This window comes from Stegostoma tigrinum, chromosome 11 (genome assembly GCF_030684315.1).
Source record: "Stegostoma tigrinum isolate sSteTig4 chromosome 11, sSteTig4.hap1, whole genome shotgun sequence".
NCBI classification, from domain to species: Eukaryota; Metazoa; Chordata; class Chondrichthyes; order Orectolobiformes; family Stegostomatidae; genus Stegostoma; species Stegostoma tigrinum.
Genome location: NC_081364.1, coordinates 6,266,718 through 6,282,514, shown reverse-complemented (window position 1 = coordinate 6,282,514; position 15,797 = coordinate 6,266,718). Strand labels below are relative to the sequence as shown.

At 45.1% G+C, this 15,797-nt stretch overlaps 1 protein-coding gene across 2 annotated transcripts in view; it reads right to left on the bottom strand.

Annotated features, from left to right (window-relative positions):
• LOC125460468 (MICOS complex subunit mic25-a-like) overlaps positions 1-15,797 on the bottom strand; it is a 470,470-nt gene that overhangs the window by 93,256 nt on the left and 361,417 nt on the right. The window lies entirely within an intron of this gene.

Genomic DNA, 15,797 nt, shown 5'->3' with positions numbered 1-15,797 from the left:
CGTTGGCAAGTGAAATATTTTGCTTTCTTCTACCTGTTGCCATCCAGTGCCAGCATCAAGGTTTGTCAGGTCAGGCACTGCACGATCCTCTGTAAAGCAAAGCTCGCTATATTCCACACTGCATGGGCCTGAGCACCATCATTACGTAATGCATGCAGTTTTCTAAATTATTTCAAGAGATGTGGGCAACTTAGGCTAGGCCGACACCTGCAGCCCATTCCTTATTCACGTGGCATTGTGCATTTTGCATCCCTTCAAAAGACTTCCTATGGTTTGCCTGAGTAAGATTTCCAAAAGAAAGGACAGATTTTGTTGAGAATGCCCCAAACTTTATTCATGCAGAATTCTTCTAGTTTAGCCAAGCATTTGTGGGAGAGAGACAGTGAAATATCTACACAAATGCAACCGCACACAAAATCACACCAGCCTGATAGTGAACTGGTAAAGAGTGGGCAGATTTTAAACCAATTCACTTAAAACAAATGTGAATCATTCATACAACTTGTCAAGTATCAAATAATTGCATTATTTTTCCACAAGAAATGGGGGAAATCTACAGAAATTTTACAATGTTAGACAATAGGTGCTGGAGTAGGCCATTTGGCCCTTTGAGCCAGCATCACCATTCATTATGATCATGGCTGATCATCCACAATCAGTATCCTGTTCCTACCTTATCCCCATAACCCTTGATTCCACTATCTTTAAGAGCTCTGTCTATCTCTTTCTTGAAAGCATCCAGAGAGTTGGCCTCCACTGCCTTCTGGGGCAGAGCAGTCCATATATCCACCACTCTCTGGATGAAGAAGTTTTTCGTCAACTCTGTTCTAAATGGCCTACCCTTATTTTTAAACTGTGTCCTCTGGTCCTGGACTCACCCATCAGCGGGAACATGTTTCCTGCCTCCACAGTGTCTAATCCCTTAATAATCTTATACGTCTCAATCAGATCCCCTCTCATCCTTCTAAACTCAAGAATATACAAGCCCAGTCGCTCCAATCTTTCAATATATGATAGTCCCGCCATTCTGGGAATTGGCCTTGTGAACCTACGCTGCACTCCCTCAATAGCAAGAATGTCCTTCCTCAAATTGGGAGACCAAAACTGCACACAATACTCCAGGTGCGGTCTCACCAGGGCCCTGTACAGCTGCAGAAGGACCTCTTTGCTCCTATACTCAATTCCTCTTGTGATGAAGGCCAGCATGCCATTAGCTTTCTTCACTACCTGCTGTACCTGCATGCTTGCTTTCATTGACTGATGTACAAGAACACCTAGATCTCGTTGTGCTTCCCTTTTACCTAACTTGACTCCATTGAGATAGTGATCTGCCGTCCTGTTCTTGCCACCAAAGTGTATAACCACACATTTATCCACATTAAACTGTATCTGCCACGCATCCGTCCACTCACCTAGCCTGTCCAAGTCACCCTGTATTCTAATAACATCCTCCTCACATTTCAAGATAATAAAATGTGAGGCTGGATGAACACAGCAGGCCAAGCAGCATCTCAGGAGCACAAAAGCTGACGTTTCGGGCCTAGACCCTTCATCAGAGAGGGGGATGGGGAGAGGGAACTGGAATAAATAGGGAGAGAGGGGGAGGCGGACCGAAGATGGAGAGTAAAGAAGATAGGTGGAGAGAGTATAGGTGGGGAGGTAGGGAGGGGATAGGTCAGTCCAGGGAAGACGGACAGGTCAAGGAGGTGGGATGAGGTTAGTAGGTAGATGGGGGTGCGGCTTGGGGTGGGAAGAAGGGATGGGTGAGAGGAAGAACCGGTTAGGGAAGCAGAGACACGTTGGACTGGTTTTGGGATGCAGTGGGTGGGGGGGAAGAGCTGGGCTGGTTCTGTGGTGCAGTGGGGGGAGGGGACGAACTGGGCTGGTTTAGGGATGCAGTTGGGGAAGGGGAGATTTTGAAACTGGTGTAGTCCACATTGATACCATTAGGCTGCAGGGTTCCCAGGCGGAATATGAGTTGCTGTTCCTGCAACCTTTGGGTGGCATCATTGTGGCACTGCAGGAGGCCCATGATGGACATGTCATCTAAAGAATGGGAGGGGGAGTGGAAATGGTTTGCGACTGGGAGGTGCAGTTGTTTGTTGCGAACTGAGCGGAGGTGTTCTGCCATGGGCACCCGCATGGGCCCCAGCTATGCGTGCCTCTTTGTAGGTTACGTGGAACAGTCCCTCTTCCGCACCTACACAGGCCCCAAACCCCACCTCTTCCTCCGGTACATTGATGACTGTATCGGCACCGCCTCTTGTTCCCCAGAGGAGCTCGAACAGTTCATCCACTTCACCAACACCGACCACCCCAACCTTCAGTTCACCTGGGCCATCTCCAACACATCCCTCACCTTACTGGACCTCTCAGTCTCCATCTCAGGCAACCAGCTTGTAACTGATGTCCATTTCAAGCCCACCGACTCCCACAGCTACCTAGAATACACCTCCTCCCACCCACCCTCCTGCAAAAATTCCATCCCCTATTCCCAATTCCTCCGCCTCCGCCGCATCTGCTCCCACGATAAGACATTCCACTCCCGCACATCCCAGATGTCCAAGTTCTTCAAGGACTGCAATTTTCCCCCCACAGTGATCGAGAACGCCCTTGACCACGTCTCCCGTATCTCCCGCAACACATCCCTCACACCCCGCCCCCGCCACAACCGCCCAAAGAGGATCCCCTCGTTCTCACACACCACCCTACCAACCTCCGGATACAACGCATCATCCTCCGACACTTCCGCCATTTACAATCCGACCCCACCACCAAGACATTTTTCCAACTCCACCCCTGTCTGCTTTCCGGAGAGACCACTCTCTCCGTGACTCCCTTGTTCGCTCCACACTGCCCTCCAACCCCACCACACCCGGCACCTTCCCCTGCAACCGCAGGAAATGCTACACTTGCCCCCACACCTCCTCCCTCACCCCCATCCCAGGCCCCAAGATGACATTCCACATCAAGCAGAGGTTCACCTGCACATCTGCCAATGTGGTATACTGCATCCACTGTACCCGGTGTGGCTTTCTCTACATTGGGGAAACCAAGCGGAGGCTTAGAGACCGCTTTGCAGAACACCTCCGCTCAGTTCGCAACAAACAACTGCACCTCCCAGTCGCAAACCATTTCCACTCCCCCTCCCATTCTTTAGATGACATGTCCATCATGGGCCTCCTGCAGTGCCACAAGGATGCCACCCGAAGGTTGCAGGAACAGCAACTCATATTCCGCCTGGGAACCCTGCAGCCTAATAGTATCAATGTGGACTACACCAGTTTCAAAATCTCCCCTTCCCCAACTGCATCCCTAAACCAGCCCAGTTCGTCCCCTCCCCCCACTGCAACACACAACCAGCCCAGCTCTTCCCCCCCACCCACTGCATCCCAAAACCAGTCCAACCTGTCTCTGCTCTCCCTAACTGGTTCTTCCTCTCACCCATCCCTTCCTCCCACCCCAAGCCGCACCCCCATCTACCTACTAACCTCATCCCACTTCCTTGACCTGTCCGTCTTCCCTGGACTGACCTATCCCCTCCCTACCTCCCCACCTATACCCTCTCCACCTATCTTCTTTACTCTCCATCTTCGGTCCGCCTCCCCCTCTCTCCCTATTTATTCCAGTTCCCTCTCCCCATCCCCCTCTCTGATGAAGGGTCTAGGCCCGAAACGTCAGCTTTTGTGCTCCTGAGATGCTGCTTGGCCTGCTGTGTTCATCCAGCCTCACATTTTATTATCTTGGAATTCTCCAGCATCTGCAGTTCCCATTATCTCCTCACATTTCACACTGCCACCCAACTTTGTGTCATCAGCAAATTTGCTAATATTACTTCTAATGCCTTCGTTTATATCATTAATATATATCGTAAACAGCTGTGGTCCCAGCACTGAACCTTGTGGTAGCCCACTGGTCACTGCCTGCCATTCCGAAAGGGACCCATTTATCACTACTCTTTGCTTCCTGTCAGCCAGCCAATTTTCAATCCAACTCAGTATTTTGCCCCCAATACCATGTGCCCTAATTTTGTTCACCAATCTCCTATGCGGGACTTTATCAAAGGCTTTCTGAAAGTCCAGGTACACCACATCCACTGGCTCTCCCTTATCCATCTTCATAGATACATCCTCAAAAAATTCCAGAAGATTAGTCAAGCACGATTTCGCCTTCTTAAATCCATGCTGACTCTGACCTATTCTGTTACTGCTATCCAAATGAGTCGTAATTTCATCTTTTATAATTGACTCCAGCATCTTTCCCACCACTGACATCAGGCTAACCAGTCTGTAATTTCCTGTTTTCTCTCTCCCTCCTTTCTTGAAAAGTGGGACAACATTTGCCACCCTCCAATCCGCAGGAACTGATCCTGAATCTATAGAACCTTGGAAAATAATTACCAACGCGTCCATAATTTCTAGAGCCACCTCCTTAAGTACCCTGGGATGCAGACCAGCAGGTCCTGGGGACTTATCAGCCTTCAGACCTAACAGTCTATCCAACACCAATAGCTCTGTTGGTTAGAAAGCTGTGAATCTGAACTCTGGGTTTCCTTATTGTTGTTTTAAAATAATTATAAAGTTAGAAATCTAAACCGCTTCTGTGGGAAAAATAAGTAGTTGATTTAGAAGATGCTATAAGGCAATCAAAGGTTTCATAGGTTCAAAATTAGCAACTGTTATAATTTCCACAGACATCTGAACACAATGTGTGAATATAACACAAATAAAACATGGGTCAGGTTGACTGGTGTGAAGATACTTTATACTTGGAATTTTTAAACATTTTTCAAACTGACTTTAGTATCAGTGGTGTCTTTTTCAGCTCCACGTGGGAGTATTTCATGCAATTCTGGGCTCAATGTCTGAAAAGATGTAAAATCTTTGGGGAGGGCACATTATGCAATTTATGAGAAGAGTTCCAGAGGTGAAGAATTACTGTTACATGGATAGACTAGAAAATCTGGGGTTGCTTCTGCAACACAGGGCACTGGTGAGAACAACATGTGCGGTATTCAACTTTTTATTCTCCTTATTTAAGGAAGGATGTAAATGCATTGGAAGTGGTTCCAACAAGGCATTAGGTTAAAATCTGAAATGGAAAGTTTATCTTTTGAGAAAAGGTTGGACAAGCTGTAGGCGAATTGGCTGGAGTTTAGAAAAGGAACAGATGACTCTACTGAAACATATAAGATCCTGAGGGCTCTTGACAGGGTGCGGGTGAAACTGATATTTTCTGTTGTGGGAAATTCAAGAAGCTTAAATATGAGAGGTTATCCTTTTAAGACAGAGATGGGGAGAAATATTTGCTCATGGAGGATTAAGAGATTTTGGAACTTTCTTCCTCAAATTGAAACAGAGTGCTGAAATTTACCATAAATTGACAGAGTGTAATTTTCGGCAAGATTCATGGAGGGTTTCTGTCTGCAGGCCCTTGTGAGTTTTCTCACGCTATCTTCCCAACCTTGATTTGTTAAACCTATTCACTACTCTACAGTAGCAACCCACTCATCATAATCTGCTATTCTCCATGGGAAGACATACTAACCACTGCTGGGACCACTCAGGATTCCCAGTGGCAGTGTCACCTTTAAACTCCAGGTGTGCTGGTAGTCCACAGCTGATCTATATGGTTCCTGCCAATTGCCCCAGGCACACTGGACACAGGGAAACTGGCACCCTGATTTGTCAACAGTCATACCCTCTGATGAAGGGTCTCGGCCCGAAACGTCAGCTTTTGTGCTCCTGAGATGCTGCTTGGCCTGCTGTGTTCATCCAGCTCCACACTTTGTTATCTCGGATTCACCAGCATCTGCAGTTCCCATTATCTCTTCCCATGGAGAGCTCCCTGAGGCATCAGTGACTGATGGAGGGCCAGAGGAGTGAGTGCTGAGCTGGAGTCACCAGGAAACTGCTCTGACTTTCAAACCAGGAACTGGGGCCACCTAGTGATATGCAATGATGGGTTTGTGTGTTCATTAGGTCTGAATGGAGACTACAGAACAACCAGCTGGTTGGAAAATGGGACGTCCTTACTCTTAATTTTGGGAAGCCCCTCACTTGTCATTTCACCCAATTTTCCCAACTTTCTTGCCATGTCCCACAGTATTTATGCCTGCAAAAGAATCTGCCAGAGACTTTTAATATTTTACCAGGGCAGATAGATAGAATTTTGATAAGCTAGAGGTTAAAGGGTTACTGTTGGAAGTGGTAATGTGAAGTAATTAGATAAACCATGGCATCACTGAATAGTGGAACAGGCTCAAGGGGCTGAGTGTTCTATGGTTGCTACTATTTGATATATTTTTGTTAAACCAGAGAAGGCTAAGAGATGGATAGAGGTGTTTTACATCATGCAAGGTTTAGGTAGTGGACAGAAAGACAAGCTATTCCCTATTATTGAAGGGTGAATAATTTAGACTTAGGGGACAGTATAAAGAATCAGAAGTAGCAAGTGGAAAATAATTTTACACAGTAAGTTGTTAGGATTTAGCATATGCTGCGGTCTAATAGGTTAGTGAAGGCAGATCCACGTTCAATTTTTCAAAAAAAAAGATAAATACTTTAAGGAGAACAAAATGCAATGATTATATGAAAAGAGCAAAGAAGTAGGACTGACTGAATTGCTTTCCAAAGTCAGCACAATTTCTTTTAATCAGAGGAGCAGGAAAGGAAGATGATGATTTGACTATTCAATTCATACTTAATATTTATACTTATCCTACTAATATCCCTCCGGTTCTGAAGTAGCTTTTCAACTGTGTGATAGAAAGTAGGAATAAGGAGTGTTTCTTTATAATCCTAACAGGAACACCTTCACCAGTATATACGTGGCAAAAAAAGTGGAACTATTTTGCCCAGTGCAGTACAGTGGTCAAGTCAAGATGATAGTGGAACAGTGAGAAATAACTGCGATTTAACTGCTCGGATGTACATAATAGCTCAGATAGATTATCTTAGTAACCTGGCTCTTTGTCCCCGCCCCATCAACAAAACACCTTGAGGATAATAAGCAGTCCGCTTGTGGTAGAAAAAGTTAGTGATTCATCAGAGGAAACTTACCCAACAAAAACAGGTAAGAAAGAACAGCCTGAATACAACTAACACAACAGCTAACTGCTGCCGAAATATGCTGTGGTTATAACACAAATAATTATATATAAACTCGCTATCAACGCCCTAATTGTCGGTTGTGCCTTTTACGATAGGAACGTAAACCTGAGTGCTAGTACCAGCTGGGATACAGCATCAGCTGTATCTTGGCATGGTGCCAGCTACAGCTGTTACACCTATATCTGAACCAGTGCATTCCAGATGATACTCCAGCTGATCCTGCTGCTTAAGTTTAGATTTTTATTGCTTTAAAAGAGACAACTAACCGATTCGTCAATCCTACACACTTCCCTCGACCTTATAATCCATGTAATTTTTATAAAGCCAAGCTTGCTATCAGCAGATCTCTACTTCCTCAGGCATCTTTGTTCTCTCTTTGCAACCTCTGTAGCAGCCCAGCAGGACAGACCTTGGCCTTCCACCTAGCTTCACTGTGAGATCACTGGTGAGGGATGCAAAGATATTAATGAAGCACTCAGGTTTACTCTTGTGCCTTCTTGTGGTCACTGAACATGCTCAATTGAATTACAGCACAGCAACATATTACCAGATAATAAAATGTGAGGCTGGATGAACACAGCAGGCCAAGCAGCATCTCAGGAGCACAAAAGCTGACGTTTCGGGCCTAGACCCTTCATCAGAGAGGGGGATGGGGAGAGGGAACTGGAATAAATAGGGAGTGAGGGGGAGGCGGACCGAAGATGGAGAGAAAAGAAGATAGGTGGAGAGAGTGTAGGTGGGGAGGTAGGGAGGGGATAGGTCAGTCCAGGGAAGACGGACAGGTCAAGGAAGTGGGATGAGGTTAGTAGGTAGATGGGGGTGCGGCTTGGGGTGGGAGGAAGGGATGGGTGAGAGGAAGAACCGGTTCGGGAGGCAGAGACACGTTGGACTGGTTTTGGGATGCAGTGGGTGGGGGGGAAGAGCTGGGCTGGTTGTGTGGTGCAGTGGGGGGAGGGGACGAACTGGGCTGGTTTAGGGATGCAGTTGGGGAAGGGGAGATTTTGAAACTGGTGAAGTCCACATTGATACCATTAGGCTGCAGGGTTCCCAAGCGGAATATGAGTTGCTGTTCCTGCAACCTTCGGGTGGCATCATTGTGGCACTGCAGAAGGCCCATGATGGACATGTCATCTAAAGAAGGGGAGTGGAAATGGTTTGCGACTGGGAGGTGCAGTTGTTTGTTGCGAACTGAGCGGAGGTGTTCTGCAAAGCGGTCCCCAAGCCTCCGCTTGGTTTCCCCAATGTAGAGGAAGCCACACCGGGTACAGTGGATGCAGTATACCACATTGGCAGATGTGCAGGTGAACCTCTGCTTAATGTGGAATGTCATCTTGGGGCCTGCGATAGGGGTGAGGGAGGAGGTGTGGGGACAAGTGTAGCATTTCCTGCGGTTGCAGGGGAAGGTGCCGGGTGTGGTGGGGTTGGAGGGCAGTGTGGAGCGAACAAGGGAGTCACGGAGAGAGTGGTCTCTCCGGAAAGCAGACAGGGGTGGGGATGGAAAAATGTCTTGGGTGGCGGGGTCGGATTGTAAATGGCGGAAGTGTCGGAGGATAATGCGTTGTATCCGGAGGTTGGTGGGGTGGCGTGAGAGAACGAGGGGGATCCTCTTTGGGCGGTTGTGGCGGGGGTGGGGTGTGAGGGATGTGTTGCGGGAGATACGGGAGACACGGTCAAGGGCGTTCTCGATCACTGTGGGGGGAAAGTTGCGGTCCTTGAAGAACTTGGACATCTGGGATGTGCGGGAGTGGAATGCCTCATCGTGGGAGCAGATGCGGCGGAGGCGGAGGAATTGGGAATAGGGGATGGAACATATTACCAGCTGCCTATTCCCCTCACAAAGTAATTGCCTTTCAATCCAACCAGCTGGTTTATTAGGGCATCAGACGCCACCAGAATGGGCAGCAAAGATTTATAGTTTGTGACAATTATAATAATATCTTTATATTATGTTTGACTAGGCCGCAAGAACTTGCATTTCACATCTTCATAAATTTGAAAAATGCTTTATAGTTAATGAATTACTCTTGAAGTGCACACAGGGAACACAGAAGCTAACTCACACACAGTAAGGTCCCACAGTTGGTACATGGGATGAATTACCAGATAACTTGGTTTCAGTGGTGTTAACTAAGAGATGAGTGTTGGCTGTACTTCCAGACAAATTCATGTTCTTTTTCAAAAGCGACATATGTGATCTTTTCTGTCACTCAAATGGCACAGTGGTGATTCATTTAACACCACACCTGAAAAGCTGCATCTCTGATAATATATTAGTTCCTCTACTGTATTGAACTGATGGCCCAGATCATATATTCAATTCCTCAGAGTTAGCAGGAAATAAGCCATCTAACATATCTATTCTTGTACTTTTCCTTTAACCAATGTTTCAGTGCTCATCAGTAACATCTACTTGTTCAATATCACATTCCTTGGGGAGAAGTGAGAGGTCAAAAGCAGCTGCTTATCAAAGCACTAGGGGGTTCGAGCTAGGTTTGACAGAGTTGACTCTATTACTGTGACAACAACTAATGCACCACGATTTCTCTGGTGTATAAATTAAGCACTTCATTGATTTCACTGCCTCAGATTAATATTTGAAAGGGTAAAATAAGCAGACTGGGTAAATCGCAAGTAATGCTTTTGCAATGTTCTTTTTGGCCTTACTGGCTATATTCAACAATTTCATCGACTTTCCAATGGTCTTGACTGTGCTCCTTGATCTTAAATTAGCTGCATCATTGTTGTGAGCTCAAAAGTCATTATCAATTAAGTGAGGTGTCTCAGAATACCGACTCCACAGTAAGTATCTAAGTACTTTTTTCCCTTCTCTGCTTGACGTTAAATTCCTGTTGCAAACACTTTATATATTTGACAGTGAATTTCTGTTGCAAGTTAGTGCTTTATTTAGACAGATTACCTATCTCTGCAGGAATGTATTACTTCTTTGAAGAAAGTCATCCTCAATTACTCCAGGATTATCAATTGACCAATAAATGAAAGAATGAAATGCTGCTAGGGTGAAGGCCATTCATGATATTTTTGGTGCTGAGCATTTCACAAAAAAAATTCTTTGTTTCCAAATCCTTCTGTGATTGGGCTTTGTCCTCTTTGTCTAATCCTTTCAAGTCCTACAATGCTCTAAGAAACCAGAGTTCATTCAATTCTGACCTCTGGGCATCCCCAATTTTAATTGCTCCACTACAGAGGACCATGCCCTCAGCTGTCAAGATCCCAAACCTTAAAGTTTCCTTTCCAAACCTTTCAACCTTACTTTCCTCCCCTTTATACACTCCTTAACAGCTTTCTTTGATCCATTTTTGCTTATCAGTCCTAATATCAATTTTTTGTTGTTTGATGTCAAGTTTTGCCTTATAATGCATGTGAGAATTGTCCAGGGATGTAAAAGGAGCCGAAAAAATAAATGTTATTGTTAGGACTTTAAGTTATCTATATCTTCCTTCCAAGTCTTATAAAGGCCATCTCCTCCTTTCTTGGTGCTTCCTTAGATCTTTCGCTGAAGCAAAAGCACAGAAAATTATGATAAGAAGTGCAGAAGGGAAGAAATGCATTACCAGTGGCAGTGCAAAATGGGCAACTGCAGACCATTTCGCATTTTGTTCATCAAATTACATGATTTTCTCTTCCATTGTGATCTCCCAACTAAGCAAACACCTGTGACTAAATCGTCAGTCTTGCACAGAACACCAGGTTGCTGGATGGAACAGCAAAAAAAAGAGAAACAGTGCTCAGCATTAACTCTGAGACAGGAAGAACTGCAGATGCTGGAGTCAGAGACAACACAGTGTGGGACTGGAGGAACACAGCAGGCCAGGCAGCATCAGCGGAGCAGGAAAGTTGACACTTCAAGTTGGGAGCCTTCTTCTTGTTTCTTTGTCACCAGATGTTACCTGACCTCCTCTGTGTTTCCAGCATTTTTGTTTTTACTTCAGAAGACAAACTAGGTTCACTTAAGTTTATGCGCACCATGAGAGACAAGCAGTTTCCATGGGACACGAATTGATATTTTTTTAAACATCCAAACAGTGGAAGGAACGTGCACTTCAATTGTTTGTGTGACTGAACTGAAGAAATAGCAATTTCTCTGGTAAAATGAAACTCAAACCATTGTACAGAGATACTACGTGTGAGATTTCAATGCATTCTGCCTAGCTGCCAAATAAACTAAGTGTCACTGAACATTCGAGGAGTTTGAAGATTTATGCAAGGCCACAGCTTTGCAGTCTTCACTTAAAAGGTGGATGGAATCAGAAAATACGATCCTCAAAACACTGACAGAAGAACCGAAAGCTCGATATTACAAGAATGACATCTATTTACTCAGCTTTCACAAACAAGTGACCTCTGTTGCTTTTATACGCAGGTTAAAAATAGATCTTCAAGCCAACTGAAAATTCAAAGCATACAATGATGAAGACAGAGTCATGAACAAAAACAGAAGTTGCTGGAAAAGCTCAGCAGGTCTGGCAGCATCTGTGAAGAGAAATCAGAGTTAACGTTTTGGGTCTGGTGACCCTTCCTCATTACAGTAACCAACTTTTTATTTGATATAAATATAATATTTTATTGGTGTTGCCTGAACCAATCCCACAATGTCGAAACAATTGGGCAACATGTTGTGTTGGATGCCAGCTTATGTAAGGAGAGCCAACGTTCTGAACTACTTTGTACACAGGGTCAGCCAATGTCGTGTCCTTGCTCTTGCTGTATGGAATTTCATCTGTTGTGGCCAACTTCTGAGGAGCACCATCAGATACGTTTTCTGCTCTTACTGAGGTCAAACACACTGGGACGTTACGATGTTTCTAGTTTGTTATTTTTTGGGACTACTTATTTGATTTTTAAGATAAAATGGAGCCATGAAGTGTGTCATATGATGTGCTCCAAATCCTGCTGAATAACAAGCTGGGAAGACTTGGTTGCATTTTGGTAAGGCCAATCAGGGCAGGACTTATACACTCAATGGTAAGATTCTGGGGAGTATTGCTAAGCAAGGAGACCCTGGAAGGCAGATGCATAGTTTCTTCAAGATGGAGTTGCAGACGACCAGGGAAGTGGAAAACGAGTGTGGTACACTTGCCTTTATTGGTCAGTGCATTGAGTATAGGAGCAGGGACATCATTTTGCCATTGTACAGGGCATTGGTTGGGCCACTTTTGGAATACTGCGTTCACTCTCTGCTTTGGGATTGATGTTGCTAAACCTGAAAGGGTTCAGAAAAGATTTACAAGGATATTGCCAGAATTGGACGATTTGAGCTATGGGGTTGAGGCTGATTAGGCTGGTGCTATTTTCCCTGGGGCATCAGAGGCTGAAGGTGACCTTATAGAGGTTTATAAAACCTGAGGGCTACGGATAGGGTAAATTGCCAAGGTCTTTTCCCCAGGGTAGGGGAGTCCAAAACTAGAGGCCATAGCTTTAAGGTGCAAGAGGAAAGATTTCAAAGGCACCTTAAGGGCAGCTTTTTCACGCGGAAGAAGGTGTGAGACGTTCACAACTGTGGGCAACAGTTAAGGCCATTTGTGATAACTGTTGGTGAATTATTCATCTCCAGGTCTGAAAGTCAGGTGTTAGGCATGCCAGTTTTGTAAATGGACGTACTACCAGTTGTATAAAGAGTTGATTACATTGTAAGAAAGAATGGGAGTTGGGGATCTGAAAGATAACTAATTAGCATTCCTATCCAGAGAGAAGAGCCATTATCCATGTTGCCATGAAACTGTGTCATACAGTCATAGAAATTGTCAGCACGGAAACAGACCCTTCAGTCCAATTCGTCAATGCTGACCAGACATACTATTTAAATCTACTCCCATTTACCAGCATTTGGCCCATATCCCTCTAAACCCTTCAAATTCATATACCCACACAAATGCCTATTAAATGTTGTAATTGTACCAGCCTCCACAACTTCATCTGGCAGCTCATTCCATACATGCACCACCCTCTGAGTGAAAAAGTTGCCTCTCAGGTCCCTTTTATGTCTTTTCCCTCTCACCTTAAACCTATGCCCCTCTAGTTTTCCATTCCCCCATCCTGAGGAAATGACCTTGTCTATTTACCCTATCCACGACCCTCTTGATTTTATAAACCTCTAAAAGGTCACCCCGCAGCCTCCAATGCTCCAGAGAAAAGAGCCCAGTCTATTCAGCCTCTCCCTGTAGCTCAAACCCTACAATCCTAGCAACAGGATCTTTCAACAGTAAATCTTTTCTGAACCCTTTCCAGTTTCACAACGTCCTTCCTACAGGAGGGAGACAAGAATTGCATGCAACACTCCAAACTGGCCAAACCAATGTCTTGTACAGCTGCAACATGATCTCCTAACTCCTATACTCAATGAAGTGACCAATAAAGACAAGCATACCAAAGCCTTCTTCACTATCCTATCTACCTGACATAACAAAATGTGGAGCTGGATGAACACAGCAGTCCAAGCAACATCTTAGGAGCATAAAAGCTGACGTTTCGGGCCTAGACCCTTCATCAGAAAAGGGGGAGGTGGAGAGGGTTCTCAAATAAATGGGGGGGGGATGCGGATCGAAGATGGATAGAGGACAAGATAAGTGGGGAGGAGGCAGACCGGTCAAAGAGGCGGGGATGGAGCCAGTAAATGTGAGGGTAGGTGGGGAGGTAGGGAGGGGATAGGTCAGTCCAGGGAGGACGGACAGGTCAAGGGGGTGGGATGAGGTGAGGAGGTAGGAAATGGAGGTGAGGCTTGAGGTGGGAGGAGGGGTTGGTGAGAGGAAGAACAGGTTAGGGAGGTGGGGACCTTAGAGGGATATGGGCCAAATGCTGGTAAATGGGAGTAGATTTAAATAGTATGTCTGGTCAGCATTGACGAATTGGACTGAAGGGTCTGTTTCCGTGCTGTCAATTTCTATGACTGTATGACACAGTTTCATGGCAACATGGACCCCCAGGACCTTACCATTAAGTGTATAAGCTCTGCCCCGGTTTGCCTTTCCAAAGTGCAGCACCTCACATTTATCTAAATTCAACCCATCTGCCACTCTTAAGCCCAGCAGTCCATCTGATCAAGATCCCGTTGCACTCTGAGGTAACCTTCTTCGCTGCCCACTACATCTCCAATTTTAGTGTTATCTGCACCTACTAACCATACCTCCTATGATCACATCCAAATCATTTATATATATGACAAAAAGCAGTGGACCCAGCACCGATCCTTGTGGCACACCGCTGGTCACAGGATTACATTCTGAAAAGCAACCCTCCACTACTACCCTCTGTCTTCTACATTTGATCCAATTCTGTATCTAAATTGCTAATTCTCCCTGTATTCTGTGTGATCAAACTTTTCTAACCAGTCAACCGTGAGGAACCTTGTTTAATGACTTGCTGAAGTCCATATAGATCATGTCCTCCATTCTACCCTCATCAATCCTCTTTGTTACTTCTTCAACAAGTTTAATCAAGATAGTGAGACACGATTTCTCACGCACAAGGCCATATTGACTATCCCTAATCAGTCCTTGCATTTACAAATACATATAAATCCTGTCTCTCAGGATTCCCTCCAAAAGCCTGCCCACACTGATGTCAGGCTCCTTGGTTCTGCCGTTCCTCTGTAGTTCCTTGGTTTTACCTTACCACATTTCTTAAATAGCGGCATAGTGTCAGCCAATCTCAAGTCTTCTGGCAGCTCACCTCTGGCTATCAATGATACAAATATCTCAGCATGGGGCCCAGCAATCTCTTCCCTCACCTTCTGCATTGTCCAGCGTATACCTGATCAGGTCCGGGGGGATTTATCCACCTTCGTGCATTTTAAGACATTCAGCACCTCCTCCTGAAAATATTTGGACATTTTTCAAGATGTCGTTATTTATTTCCCCAAGTTCTCTATCTTCCATATCCTTCTCCACAGTAAACACTGATGCAAAATACTCATTTAGTATCTACCCCTTCTCCTGCAGTTTCACCCAAAGGTGGCCTTGCTGAACTTTAAAGGGCCCTTTTCTTTCCTTAGTTACCCTTTTCTCCTTAATGTATTTGTAGAATCTCTTTGGATTCTCCTTAACTCATTTGCCAAAGCTATTCTATTTCCCCTTTTTGCCCTCCTGATTTTCCTCTTAACTGTACTCCTACTGCCCTTATACTCTTCTAGGGACTCACTCAATCCCTGCCGTCTATACCTGAGATATGCTTCCATTGTTTTCTTGATCAAAACTTCAGTTTCTCTACTCATCCACCATTCCCTACACCTATCAGCCTTGCCCTTCACCCTAACAGGAACACATTGCCTCTGGATTCTCATTATATCATTTTTGAATGCTTCCCATTTTCCAGCTGTTCCATTAACTGCAAACATCTGCCTCTAATCAACTTTTCAAAGTTCTTGCCTAATATCGTCAAAATTGCCCTTCCTCCAATATCGAGCTTTGACTTTTAGATCCTGTCTATTCTTTTCCATTACTATTTTAAAACGAATGGAATTATGGTCACTTTCCCAAAGTGCTCCCCCATTGGCAGCTCAGTCACTTGCCCTGCCTTATTTCCCAAGAGTAGGTGAAGTTTTGCACCTTCTCTCGTAGGTACATCTGCATGCTGATTCAGAAAATTCTCTTGTACACACTGAACGAATTCCTCTCCATCCAGGTCTTTAACACTATGGCAGTCCCCAGGACTTGTTTGGAAAGTTAAAAT